This window comes from Haliotis rubra, unplaced genomic scaffold (genome assembly GCF_003918875.1).
Source record: "Haliotis rubra isolate DU_JTF1 unplaced genomic scaffold, ASM391887v1 Scf732, whole genome shotgun sequence".
Classification (NCBI taxonomy): domain Eukaryota; kingdom Metazoa; phylum Mollusca; class Gastropoda; order Lepetellida; family Haliotidae; genus Haliotis; species Haliotis rubra.
In genome coordinates this window covers 323,511-337,075 of record NW_025767449.1, presented here as the reverse complement: position 1 = coordinate 337,075, position 13,565 = coordinate 323,511, and the positions used below count along the sequence as shown (strand labels likewise).

Genomic DNA, 13,565 nt, shown 5'->3' with positions numbered 1-13,565 from the left:
GCTTGAAGGACAGCAACTTGGAACTGTTTTCCATGGCATCATATGTCAGTTGAGGGTTCCTTTGCTTTGCAGCCACATGGTGTTGGGATGTACGCTTTTAAAACCAATATCCTCCCAGTACTGCGTGGAATCTCAATGTAGGGAAAACAACCAAATAAATTATTTGGATGATTTCGTGACTGATACGTTCATTGACTTCCTTAATGCATGATATCTGGTTTTGTTTCTGGTTAGGACTGGATGTGATCTGTGTGATCCGTGTGATCTGTAACTCTACTGGGTACACCTGTACCCACTGCAAATCTTTTCATGCAGTGATTCCATCTCCTGCTGCTGTGTCATTGTAATTTCCTTTTGTACACCTCTTCCTTCGTAGTGTGATGGTTAAACTTTGTTCCTTTGCACTTCTTCACAGTACCTAGGCGTTCATAGGAAGAAATTGGTGGATGGTGGCACTTTGAGTTTGCTGAAATTGTCTTTGAATGTCCCTGTTATGTACATTAAAACCCTAGTTTTCACCTAGTTCCTTTCATGGGTATCCTAGTTGTTAGAGTGTTCACCTAAAACCTGAGTTTGATTCTCTCTCTGGGTACAATGTGTGAAGTCCATTTTTGGTGTCCCTTAGATATTGCTGGTATATTACTGAAAGCTTAAAGCTGTACCCTCTGGCTTTATGAATTATCATCCCAGAATGATGCATGTAAGGAAATTTAGTTGAAATTTAGTTTCGTGTAATCTTATGGTTAAATACTGAGGTATTTTGGGGCCAAACATCAGTGGACAAGAGTTTTGGGAAAATGTAAGAATGATGAAATTTGGTTTCAAGTAAAGGTTGGTAAAAGTGTTGCATTTTGTTATTACCAATATTAGTCTCAGTTTGGCTGATTTATTCCAAGATTAGTTGAGTGATTTAAAGGCAGCTGACTCTGTTGAAAACTCACCAGTTACTATAGCAACTCTTGAGGACATTTTTCTTCCAACAAGACAAGAAGCATACCAGTCATGTAACCTTGGTGGACATTAGCTACACTTCAATAAAGGATGAATGATTTCTACCACCACTGAACCGACAACTCAACTCAACAAGTCAATGGCTTAAACATTGCAATAGCTTCACCCAAATGTTCACTAATTTTATTTTTTTTCAGAAAGAGTATTGGTCACTCAATGCAAGGCTTCGTATTTAGCACTGTTCGTTTTAATTTAGCTGAGTGTATCTAATGAGTTTAATTGAAGTATGGGAAACTGTCTTGTGTTTGGTGATATCAATTAAAACATTTTTGTTTTAAATGTAAAGTATTGTAATAGCTTAGAACTGATGTTTACTGAAACACTTAATGCTGGCATGATATGATTTGGTAGAGTTGAATTTCTTATCACATTGTTGTAAGTGCTCATGACATTCAAGTGTTTGTTACAAGTAGAAACCAGATAAGAGTTTATATATATCACATTGTGGCATGTTTTTATATTTTCGTTCAGTCTTGCATGAACATTTGTCAAAAAGGAAGCCTTTGTTGTTGAGGTTTTGCATGTCATGAAGAACAAAATGATGTTTTTATTACTTTGATTATGACTTTATAAATGAATTTTTTTATTTATTTATTTTTTCTCGAAATGTTATGTTCAGACATACTTTATTGTTTGGTTTATATTTATTGAGGGTTTTTTTTTTCTGTTGAATATTTGGTAAACATCCAAAGAAATATGTTCAAAAGTTAGAAATACATAGTCTTTGAACAGCGATGAGTCTGTTACTGGTAATTCTTTATGGCTTTATTGATGCTCCATAGAACCAGAGTTTTTGTAAGTGGTTTCCTTACTTCAAGTAGAAGTTATTTAATCCATTCTTTTGTATTACTAATGTAAATGTACGGTAAAGGCTATCACATGCTTAGCATGCTAAAGTTGCTTGGTTTTGGGTCATACTTACTTCATCAAATGATGGCAACAAGCCCGGTAACTGTTAACAAGGAAACTTGAGTTTTCATCATTCACCACAGATACAGTAATAAGCATCACCTTCCTTAAAACACATATCTAAATACAGATCATAAATGGGTATGATTTTTTTAAAACTGTTTTTGATAATCATTGAAAACATTTTTTTACAGAGTTTGCCCCGAAGGATTTGACCCCAAAGAAGTTATGGAAGAGTTAAAACAGCTGAAAGCAACTGTGAAGAGTCAGGAGAAGCTTATTTGTGGGCTTGAAACTCGGATTGGGGCACTGGAGACGCAGACAAGTGAGGAGGAGGTCAAGGATGATTAACTAGCAGCAGCATCAGCAGCAGCAGCATAACACAGCTTCTTCCAAAACTGGCCAAGAGGACACTCGCCACAACTGGTGGATGCACTCTAAACATGAACTCTTGTGTTAACTTCTTCAAACGTTTTACACATTTCAGTGTGTATTTGTTTGAAATTCTTTTGTCAACATGTTTGACCATGTTTCATGTTGAGGTAATTTGTTAATTAAAACTGAAATGCTAAATGAATGTGTTGAAAGTCTGAGACACTTCACATCTACTTTCTGAACAATGTTATACATTTGATTGTATAATTTTCGAGGTTCAATGACATATTTGACCAGTTGTCATGTTTGTGTATTGATCTGTGAATGGGATTGGAACAGTTGAAATTAATATGGATTCGTCTTTTCATGTTTAGGTGAAAAATCAGTTGCTTCTCGAGGTCCTTCATTGCCTATTTTATCATATATTGACCTGCGGTCAATCTTTCCATTAACTTGTACTCAATAATGGACACACAGTGTTTAAATATTGACTGATTAGATCAGCATATGTACCAACTGTCACTGCTTACACTCTTCATTGGAGGACAACAACCACTCACTTTGTGTTGTATCACAAGGGTGCCAGGGGAAGTAACTCTGTACATACCATTGATTATCTCCCCTGGTACTTTGAGCTTCAAACAAAAAAAGATATTTTTGTCATATTAAGATATATTTTAATGATTAATCTTGAATCTTCAAATATTATTTTTAAGAGGAGGCTTTGAGGTTAGACCTAAATAAAAGCTATCGTTTGATTTTGTTCCGTACAGAACTCCGGTGCCTCAGACATGTCAGTGAGCAGCCTGCAATATTTGCTGCAACAGACTTAGTGTTTGATTCAGCAACCCAAGTTTTGTCTTTCCATTTCACTTTTATCTTGACAGTTCTGTGCAGTGCTGTTCGCAGTCAAGTCTCACATGCTAGATATACAAGGTGCATGTTTATAGTTTGTGTGTGATATAACCCGTATGTTGTACTCTGGTATATCGAAATCGATTAGAGATGTCATCCTTAGATTTCATCCATCACTTCATATCACTTTAGGATACAAGTGACCACTAACAACAGTGTCCAAATTATACTCCTAGCAATGCTCAGTTTGAGGTCATGGTTAATTTCAGAACACACAAACGTGTTTGATAAGTGACGAATTTGGCGCGTGGGAAAAGTAATGAAAAAATTTGGAGTGAAATTCAGGTATTGAATTTCATCTAAGAATGTTTGAACAAGTAAGGTATGATTAATTTGGTCCTGTTTTGAAAACTGACAGCACATATTCAATACCTTCCAAAAAAGGTTTGTTTTGTTTGTCGTTTTATTTATAGTGTTTTAGTGATACAATATGAGTTTGATCATTCCTGTAGCAGCCTCAACTGCATGTGTAGCCATATTGCCACGTTCGAGAAGGTCACCTTTCATAATATCTACTACCCAGTTGTGTGTATGGCAGCATATTTGACAGAGATTCCACACGACAGTGTCAATGTCTATGCAAGAGGGTAACTTGACGCTTCTCTGCTAATCTTTAGTTCCTGATACGAAGTTGCCAATGTGCACATGTTATTAATGCTCTGTTTTTGTTTTTCCCTTTGTTCTTGCACATTGTGTCATTTTCACTTGTTTGTTCACTATGATTTTACAACTACTTCACTCTGATTTTGTTTCCAAGTGCCTTTCATCATTAGTGCTAATAGCACCCAGTACTGTATCAGATTCACACAGATTCTTCCATGATTGTAAATATCTCTCATTCAAATAGTTCTATTAAAGTAAATGTAATTTTGAGACATCTATTAAAAGTAAAAAAAGATCAAACTCCTTTCACTTTGATTCAGCCATTGTTTATCATATATATACTTATTTATAACTCCTTGTATTTTATATTAACACTTTTTCTAAAGTTAGTCAATATTGGTAGTTTTCAGCAGTTTCTCTTACATCCTGATCAAACCCCATGATGAGTTAAATGAAATCCCTGTTAGGCAAGCCTTAGTTTTAGCTGATAGCTGTGTATGGGTTTTAGTTTAAATACAATTTACTGATATTTCAGGGATTTATCTAGACCTGCTCCAAGGCCGTTATTCGCCCAATGCCTCCAGTAAGTGTCTGTAAAATTCCCAGATAAGACATTCAAATTTCCTTGTGTTATGGCTTCATAGATGTATGTTGACCAAAAACATTGCCTCCAAAGGACAATTAGTGTAAAATCATTTATTCCTCTCCGCTTTACACCATAAGAAACAGCTACTGATCTACAATGCTACTGATCAAAATTGTCTTCAAGTTTTGTTGATACCTCAATTTGTTATCCAAATACGAATGTTTCCAATTTAGACACGGTCGTGGGGAACAGCATACCACAGGGACTGCTATTTGGGAAAACCCAATGCCAACCATCCTGTTACTTCCTATGTGCCACAGTGTAAACAGTTAGATGTCGCTTATTGTTTTGTTCTGCTTTGTTTTTCATGCATAGGCATGTTATTTGAATGCATATGAGACAGTTGATACCTCAGCACGTCAGGACTGGTTGCCTGTTTAATGTGTTCATATATGACATTTTGCTTAGTATTCTTGCCTTGTATGAAATTGTGTACCTATGACGCTTAGATGTGCTTACCATACTTTACAGGGACAGATAGAAGCTAGATGATGATCATTGAAATCTTTGTACTTAGACAGTTCATGGAGGTGGAACTTCATATTCTGACTAAATTTAAATGACTCGTTTTCCAAATTAGAAAGTGTTTTTGATTTTGTAGCTGTTTAGTAAGAATTACTCAAAAGACTTTTCATGATAATCCTCTGTTTGTTTGGTCAATGGTTTTAGACAATAATAGTTTTATTAACTTTTCAAAGGATCATTCCATTGAAAATCAAAAAGATTACTTGTTTGTTTGTGAAAGGGTATTGAAAGTGTTTTGGTGTTAGGATTTGTTAATTGTAGGTCTCCTTGGAACTCAGCAGTTCAGTCTTTCAACTGGTTGCAATGAAATTGTCTGAAAGATGTCATGTGATAATTGTAATAGGGCAGCTGGGGCAGTTGTGTCTTAGGTTGAAACAGTGTGCCGCTGTAGAGGATGTGGATGTGTGGAGCTTGGACCAGGGAGTGGACATGGTCAGTGTGGAAGTGGACGCTCATCAGAAGTGATCTCTTATCATGCTACAGATGCATGTTTATGCTAATGTTTCATTTGCTTCTTGGCACTTTACTTTGCAGCATGCCCATTGTTTCTGGATGGTAAGGCCTCATTAAGACTTGATTTACAGGTTTTTCATTTTCATTTTTACCGATGACAACAACTCTTCTATAGAATTATTAGCCGTAATATTGCTGGAATATTGCTAAAAGCGGCATAAAACCATACTCACCCTATAGAATTTTCAAACTGAAACTAATAAAGTACATGGAGGTTTTTTAAACAATGTTATCTTTTAATTGTTATTTATAGTTTAAAAGTTTATTTTGACTTTCCCTCCTTTTTCCTTGTAAACTGGGGTTAATGTATCTGGAAATTATTTGTCAAATGAGGCCAAACAGAAGTGCACCTGGAATAAGTGCTTGAGTAACAGTTTCTGAGACAGGCAGTGAGCATTGAACAGTGAGTGAAAGGTTTTGGTATGAACATGGTGGAACATAAGTTCCAGAACGTCATCATATCATCCTCTCATGCAACATTGTTATCCCACAGGGAACAAACAAGCTACAATTGAATGTTTACACTATTTTTCAGGATTGGAGTTTAATGGAGCAGTGAATTGTGTCACTATTTGTAATGGCTTTGTTCATTATCCATATCTTGTGATCACAAACGTGCTCATGTAACCTTAGACTTCATTATCAAGGTCATTGATCATCACAGCGATTTTTCTTGGTGCTCATTTTCTGTGTTAAGTTACAGACAAGAATTTTTGGTTATGCTTCTCATTTAGTGGCAACAGAAGGAATAGAGAAAATCGAGGTAATTAATGTGAGGGGTTAATGGTTTGTGGCGTCTCATGTTTGTAAGAACTCACCAAGAGTATCAGAAGATGGCGGACTGCAATTTTCTGTGTCATAAATGTTGCCACTATGGTTTAAAAACCAGCATTGGGACATACTAGTTTGAGAAGAAGGAAACCTGTTACCATTCAGAATTATTACAAAGGCATTTTATCCTTGAAAATCCTAATATCAAATTTGATTATTTCAGTGTGACTTTCTCCCATAAGACAAATGATAATTCTGAGTGTAAACCATTGTTTGGATTTTTTTGTTAAGTAGTGATTGATATACATGTTCAGGTATTACTGTGTGGAACATGTTCAGTCAGCTTAAAATATATCATTAGACGATATCCCAAAAGTGACTATTGCTGTTAACTAACTTTGCTTGTTAACTTAGATACCTTAGATTGCGCTTTTGCTGCATAAACGTAAGGACAAATGTACAGATGCTTGTCCACATAACTTGACGAATGCTCTGCCACTGTTTTATTTCTAATGATGTAAATTTTCATGATCACAAGTATGGCAATAAACTGCTGTAGATTTCCATCTTAATCCGTTCTGCTCAGATTATTTTGATATCAATAAATATACTGTTTATGATGATGTGCTGCTTCTGTGTATCCAAGATGGAGTAGCAGCATTGTAAACGCCACACCTGTTGGATGCTGAGCTGAAAGGGTTTCTGCATCTGTGGGAGCTGTCTTGGGGAACCAGTATGTGAACACTGCAATACAGCAGTCAACAGTATGCCAAATGGTTGAAATTAATGATATATATCAAAAGAAACCCTGAACAGTTTGGAGAGTGACTGAAATTCTGCTTGCTTGCAGTACACATTGAACATAGACAAACTGAATTGGGTGGACAATGGCACTTTGAGAAGAGGAACCTTACATTCAACTGAGCCCTCTATTTTCTATGGTATTACAGTCGAACCGCTTGTTTGGCAATATCCTTGATCAGTTCCTGCTCTTGAATTAATGTTTACCATTGCAGGTAATCTGGTAGTGCCCATTTATGTGGTTAGACTTGCTTGGAGTGAGTGATTTTAGTTTTACACCGCATTCAGCAATATTCCAGCTATATGTCGGCAGTCTGTCAATAATCGAGTCTGGACCAGACAATCCAGTGATCAACAGCATGAGCATCGATCTGCGCAATTGGGAATCGATGACGTGTCAACCGAGTCAGCGAGCCTGACCACCCGATCCCGTTAGTCGCCTCTTACGACAAGCATGGGATGCTGGAGATCAATTCTAACCCGGACCTTCACGGGTACTTGCTTGGATGATTCATGTCAATGTATAAGTCAGTTCTCATTTCAATATCACTGGATTGTGTCATACAGATTTGATTCTTTTCGGGAACCTCGTACAGCTGCAATCTTGCTGAGCATTCTCATTTATGAAGAACTGGATGCTCAAAACGATACAGACATTTAGCAATCGATGTGAATCAGCAGGTTGTTTTAGGCAGTGTCATAACTCATCCAATGCTGTCAGATCGTCTTCTTATGCCTGGTTGCAATGGTGTTTGGTAAAAAGTGGGGACGCGGAGGAAAGGACACTGATGAGAGAGCAGCTTCTTGTTGCGTGTCACAGACGGGAGTCCGGCTGCAAAGACTTGCGTCAAACACTTGCCAGGAACATTCTTCACACAGCCTCCACTGAAGGAGGGGAAGTCATGTTGTGTTGCTTGCCTGCCGGTCCAACACTGTAAGATGGACATGGTCACTGTAAATTTGAATCTTAGGGATCCGAGATACAAGCTTCAAATTATGGATCCTATATCGATGAACCACAGTTAGATAACGACCCTGAATACTTTTCCCATCTGCATGGACGAGTATGGCCGTTCACGAGACGTAACGCACTTCCTCTAACAGTCCGCCATCATGACCATCGCTTTTCCCGCCATGGACCTAGACAATCGGACAAGTTGGACCCACCAGTGTTTTCAGGACCTGATTCTAGCGTTGAAACCGAGAATGGCAAAATCTACCCCAGGAATATTTCACAACGCACTGAAGTCATGGGGTTGAAAAGGGTCGCCGTGCCAATCCAGTATACACTATTGACTATCTCGTCACAGGGCGTCATGTTGGGGACATTACGATCATTCACTTTGGTCGCAGCGTGTCAATAGGCTCGTCTCCATGTGGAGTCCTGGATGAGGTGAGGTGAGGTGAAATTGGGTTTTCCGTCGTGCTTGAGAATATTTCGCTCATATGACGACGTGCATGCGTGTGTTTATGTGTATGTGCGGCTGCTTGTACTAGCCCAGACTTAAGCTGGTTTTATAGTGCTAGCCCACGGAGATACAATGCTGCAGTGAAGCATGAATACCCCACTCAGACACATTATACTGACTCGGGCCGACCATTACTTGTTGTATTAATGCCGAGCGCCACTTTGTTAACGTCTTTTGGTATGACGCGGTCGGGGATCGAACCCGCGACCTTCCGCTCTCCGGGCTTACGCTCTAACCCCTACACCACGGAGGCGGTCGGAGACCTGGATGAAGGATAAATGTCGCCAGAACTGAAGTGCATGTAATCGTTATTACACCACCGATGCTGTCACATAATTTATACACATTGATAAATATACAGAACTATACAACACAGTTTTCAGGCAAAATATAACAGTAATACAAATATAGATTAACATGGGGGCACTACCATCACAGTATTTTAACCCCGAGCCGAACAATTCTTGTTTCATCTCCATAATGCCGGCAGGGTAACAAGTTAAATCGTTTTAAACGTCTTTCGGAAAGACTGTTGCCTGTTGAATCCCAGATTGAAACGAAAAGTTCACCGAGAGTCCGTCCGTAAAAGAACTTTGTGTAATCAGCAAAGAAAAAAGCGATGTGATATCATTCACAATATTGTATTCTGAATTTACAAAGTTACAAAAATACAAATCACTACAAAGGTATTACAGAGTGAGTAAAAATTTAAAGGCAATGCGATACAATAGAGACAGAGTTGGTAATATTCAAGTCACCGCAACAATGGACAAGTTTCCAAAATCGACCTACCCTCAGTATCCAGGGAAAGAATTATTTCCACACAATTGATTGTTTTCTTGCAGCTTGAGGTGTTATGTGGGGCAGTGGGGTAGCCTAGTGGTTAAAGCGTTGGCTCGTCACGCCGAAGACCCGGGTTCGATTCCCCACATGGGCACAATGTGTTAAGCCCATTTTCTGGTGTCCCCCGCCGTGATATTGCTGGAATATTGCTAAAAGCGGCGTAAAGCTAAACTCAGTCAGTCAGTCAGTGAGGTGTTATGTAACGAGGGACATGAGCAAGCGCAATCTTGGAAAAAGCCTGAAGAAGATTCTACAACTCACTGGGTGAGAATATAGTGGAAAGACCCATAGGGTTGAAGAACCTTCCAAAACTGTCTAAATATAGCACAAATCTAAATTAAGAGTACACACCACTGACCCCTACTGTATATCAACAGGAACTGCACATGTTTACACTTGGCATTGTTACACAATAGGCAACACTGCCACATAACACACCCAACTATGTAGACCCACAGACCCAACCTTCTAGTTCCCGGACCCGTGAAGGTCCGGGTTAGAATATTGGCCTTCAGTAACCCATGCTTGTCGTAAGAGGCGACTAACGGGATCGGGTGGTCAGGCTTGCTGACTTGGTTGACACATGTCATCGGTTCCCAGTTGCGTAGATCGATGCTCATGCTGTTGATCACTGGATTGTCTGGTCCAGACTTGATTATTGACAGACCGCCGCCATAGAGCTGGAATATTGTTGAGTGAGGCGTAAAACTCAAATCACTCACTCATCCTAGTTTGCTGTCTGCGCGGACGCTCTACCCACTAGACAATGAACACTTTCCTCACGCTTGTTCAAGAGATCACAGCGCAACGTCGTGAGCCCATGTTCATGCTGTGCATAAAAGACGACTAACGATGGTCAGGCTCGCTAATTTTGGTTTACACATTTCATCGTATCCCAACTGCCTATAGATGCTCATGCTGTTGATGACTGGATTGTCTGGTCCAGACTCGATTATTTACAAACCGCTGCCATATATACTATTCACACTTTGATAAGGATCAAATCATTGATTCAACAGAAAACTTTTATGTGGGGTCAAATTTGGTTTAAATACCTAAGCTTATTATAAGCATGGATCCTAGGTTTCAGTATGTCATTGCATGTTGTTGATCCCTATTGACATGTGTTGTTTATTTGTCAATGATTCGTTCCATGATTTGCAAAATGGTTGATTGGCGCCATGAAAACCATTTTTTTATGATTATTCATGTATCAAGTGCATAAGGTTAGATTAAAGTGGCTGTTTGCCTAAAGAGGGGTTACCATATTATTATTGATCCCGTTTTAAATGGATACAATTTCAAATGATATATCTACGTTTAAGTAAATTTTTTTGTGATCCTTAGCAATGTGTGAGTAGTATAGATGGATTATTCCTGAGTGTGGCTTTAAACAAACCAACCAGCCAACCATGTTCGTGCTTTCAACTGTAGCCTAGTTACAGGGCCGCGTAAAAAAGCAAAAATCGTGTAGCGCAACACAATATCGCCTACCAATCGTTTCTCATAGTTCGTGGGTCGATGCGCAACTATGCCTGGATGATCTTTTTAACCTAATTCACTCACTACAAATACAGCCTAACGATATCCTATTCAGAGAAAAGCATGTACGGCAGTCTGTAATACACCGAGGTTATTGATCTGGACACAGGCCCTTCATATTTTACTCACTACCATACAAATGCTTAACTCATTAGTCCTCCGTAAACATGCATTGCGATTATCTCAGCAGCAGCAGCATCCGGCTGTTGACGGCGATTTCTGTCGCCTGTCGCAGACAAAGCCACGTGACCTTCCCGTACACTCCAAATGAATAGCCGATCTTAAATACAGAATGGGACATAATTATCGTACATATATGGACGGTGAATTGTAAACAACATAATACAATATCGCGCCATGTCGCCCGTGTAAGTTGATAGCTGCGCCAACTATTGGTAAGCTAGCTCCACACTCAATACAAGACAATACCAGTCGATAATCAGAATACTGCTCACGCGTGTGATGTGAAGAGCATGATGGGTGCCGGGAATACGCTGGAAGTAGGGGTCGGGTAGAGTGACGATTTGTCCCTGAAAATATATAATTTTGATAGAAACAAATAACTGTATTTATGTTGAAGAGGAGCCACAGTGTGCTCGGAAATCTCGACTTGCTTCATTTCGGAATTTCGCATTGCAGAAAAGGTTTGGCGGAAAGAAGATAAAATGGTTCCGGGACTGTGACACAGACAAGATATCATAGGGGCGTGTCTCGCTTAGAAGCAGCGTTAGAAAGACATATAGGTATATATTTATATACCCTACCCTATTACTATCCTTTTATGTAGTTATCTCAGTGGGCTAGCACTATAAAACCAGCTTCAGTCTGGGCTAGTACAAGCAGCCGCACATACACATACACACGCATGCACGTCGTCATATGAGCGAAATATTCTCAAGCACGACGTTAAACCCAATTCCACCACCACCACCACCTTTTATATAGTAATAGGGTAGGGTCTATATACCTATATGTCTTTCTAACGCGGCTTCTAAGCGAGTCACGCCTCTATGTTAGTAGGGATAGGGCTTCGTGCAGTTGGCTTGTAAAGTTGTAAAGTGCGATTTGAAACGCTGTAAATCACAAATCTTACATTTATTGTGAATGTTACGAAACAATTCTCTTGAGTGGGCCTTTGGATCGTGACCTTTTCGAAGACCACTTATGTCTATTCGTAGCCAGATAGTCACGTATGGACACAAGCTACAAGGTGAGGTGAGGTGAAATTGGGTTTTACGTCGTGCTTGAGAATATTTCGCTCATATGACGACGTGCATGCGTGTGTATGTGTATGTGCGGCTGCTTGTACTAGCCCAGACTTAAGCTGGTTTTATAGTGCTAGTCCACTGAGATACCATGCCGTAGTGAAGCATGAATACCCCACTCAGACACATTATACCGATTCAAATCGCTATTATTGGTTTGTCTTACAAGGGGGTAAGCGCAGTAGATGGAACAGTGAAACAAAGGCACGTGCGGTACGCGATGAGCCTTAACTTAGACCAGCCCTACTTATTCTCGGTGTTTCATCTAATGTGCATACCCCCTTGTAATACAAACCAATAAAAGCGATTTGAAACTATGATCGTTTGTTAAACAACTTTTATCATAAGTTGAATAAAATTCTGAGATTTGAATGTTCAATTGGCAAGGTAAAATTATGAGGATTCGCAATCTTAATTTCGCTTTAATCGATTTACTTTTTTATTTAGAGTGAAATTCATCGGTACGTTTTCACTGCAAACAGACTAAAGGCATAAATTGCATTTTACGTCATGGCTGCGGTACGATATAAGTAGAACAAGTGTGTGAGTTTTTGAACAATATTCCAGTTAAATCAGCCTAGTATGGGAATAAACACTGAAGTGATGCAAGTCTCGGAGTTTTACCATGCTTGTGAAACCCAAGAGCACCGGCATGCTGCTGACACACATAAAACATAATCTGAGCGAACCCTGATTCGAACTAGCAATCACAGCATCCTGGGACGCCAAGGGACACAACTCTACTGTTGATGATTGGTACGTACTGGGGTCTATTCCGACCTGATATTTCCATACAGAGGATTACCCGTGATCAATGTTTATGACCAGGGCCTCCCTTCACAAAGCACTAAGGTGATCGTGAGTCACTAAGGTAACCTTAGTGCAGTGTTGAAGAATAGGAGTTAAGGTTAACCTTAGTAAAGGTTGCTTCGTGAAAGGAGCCCCAGCGCGGCTTCAAACCCAACACACCCATTGTAAACGAACCCCGAATGACACGCAGGCAGTTTTACATCAGGATATATCGGCTAAACCATACACTAAACGCAAAGAGAAACGTTACCCTCCTTCCTTAATGACGGAAGATATACCTATCTTCAGATGGCGTTGTGATGCGTGGACGTTCATTTCTTGGTCTGTCTACGGTGACCCCAGTCTGTCTGCAGCCCTGAATAAGTCTTATAACCGTGATACTGGGGCATCCAAGGGCGTTGGCAACAGTATTGTATGTCGACCCCATCTGCACCATCCCAGTGGCTCTTTCTCTCCCTTCAGCTGTTAATCGTGGCATATTTCTCGTACTTGTGTATCATATCATGTATTCTAGGGTCTCTTCATACCCTATAGAATCATTCTACATGTCGAGTGAATGCAAATACT

The 13,565-nt window shown here is 39.5% G+C and overlaps 1 protein-coding gene across 1 annotated transcript in view; it reads left to right on the top strand.

Moving 5' to 3' along the window:
- Nucleotides 1-6,840, top strand: part of LOC124259676 (coronin-1C-like) — a 48,390-nt gene extending 41,550 nt beyond the window's left edge. The window contains 2 exon segments of the mRNA XM_046693853.1: nucleotides 2,115-6,260; nucleotides 6,328-6,840. The gene's annotated coding sequence lies outside the window, so the exon portion shown is untranslated.
- Nucleotides 6,841-13,565: the final 6,725 nt, after the last annotated feature.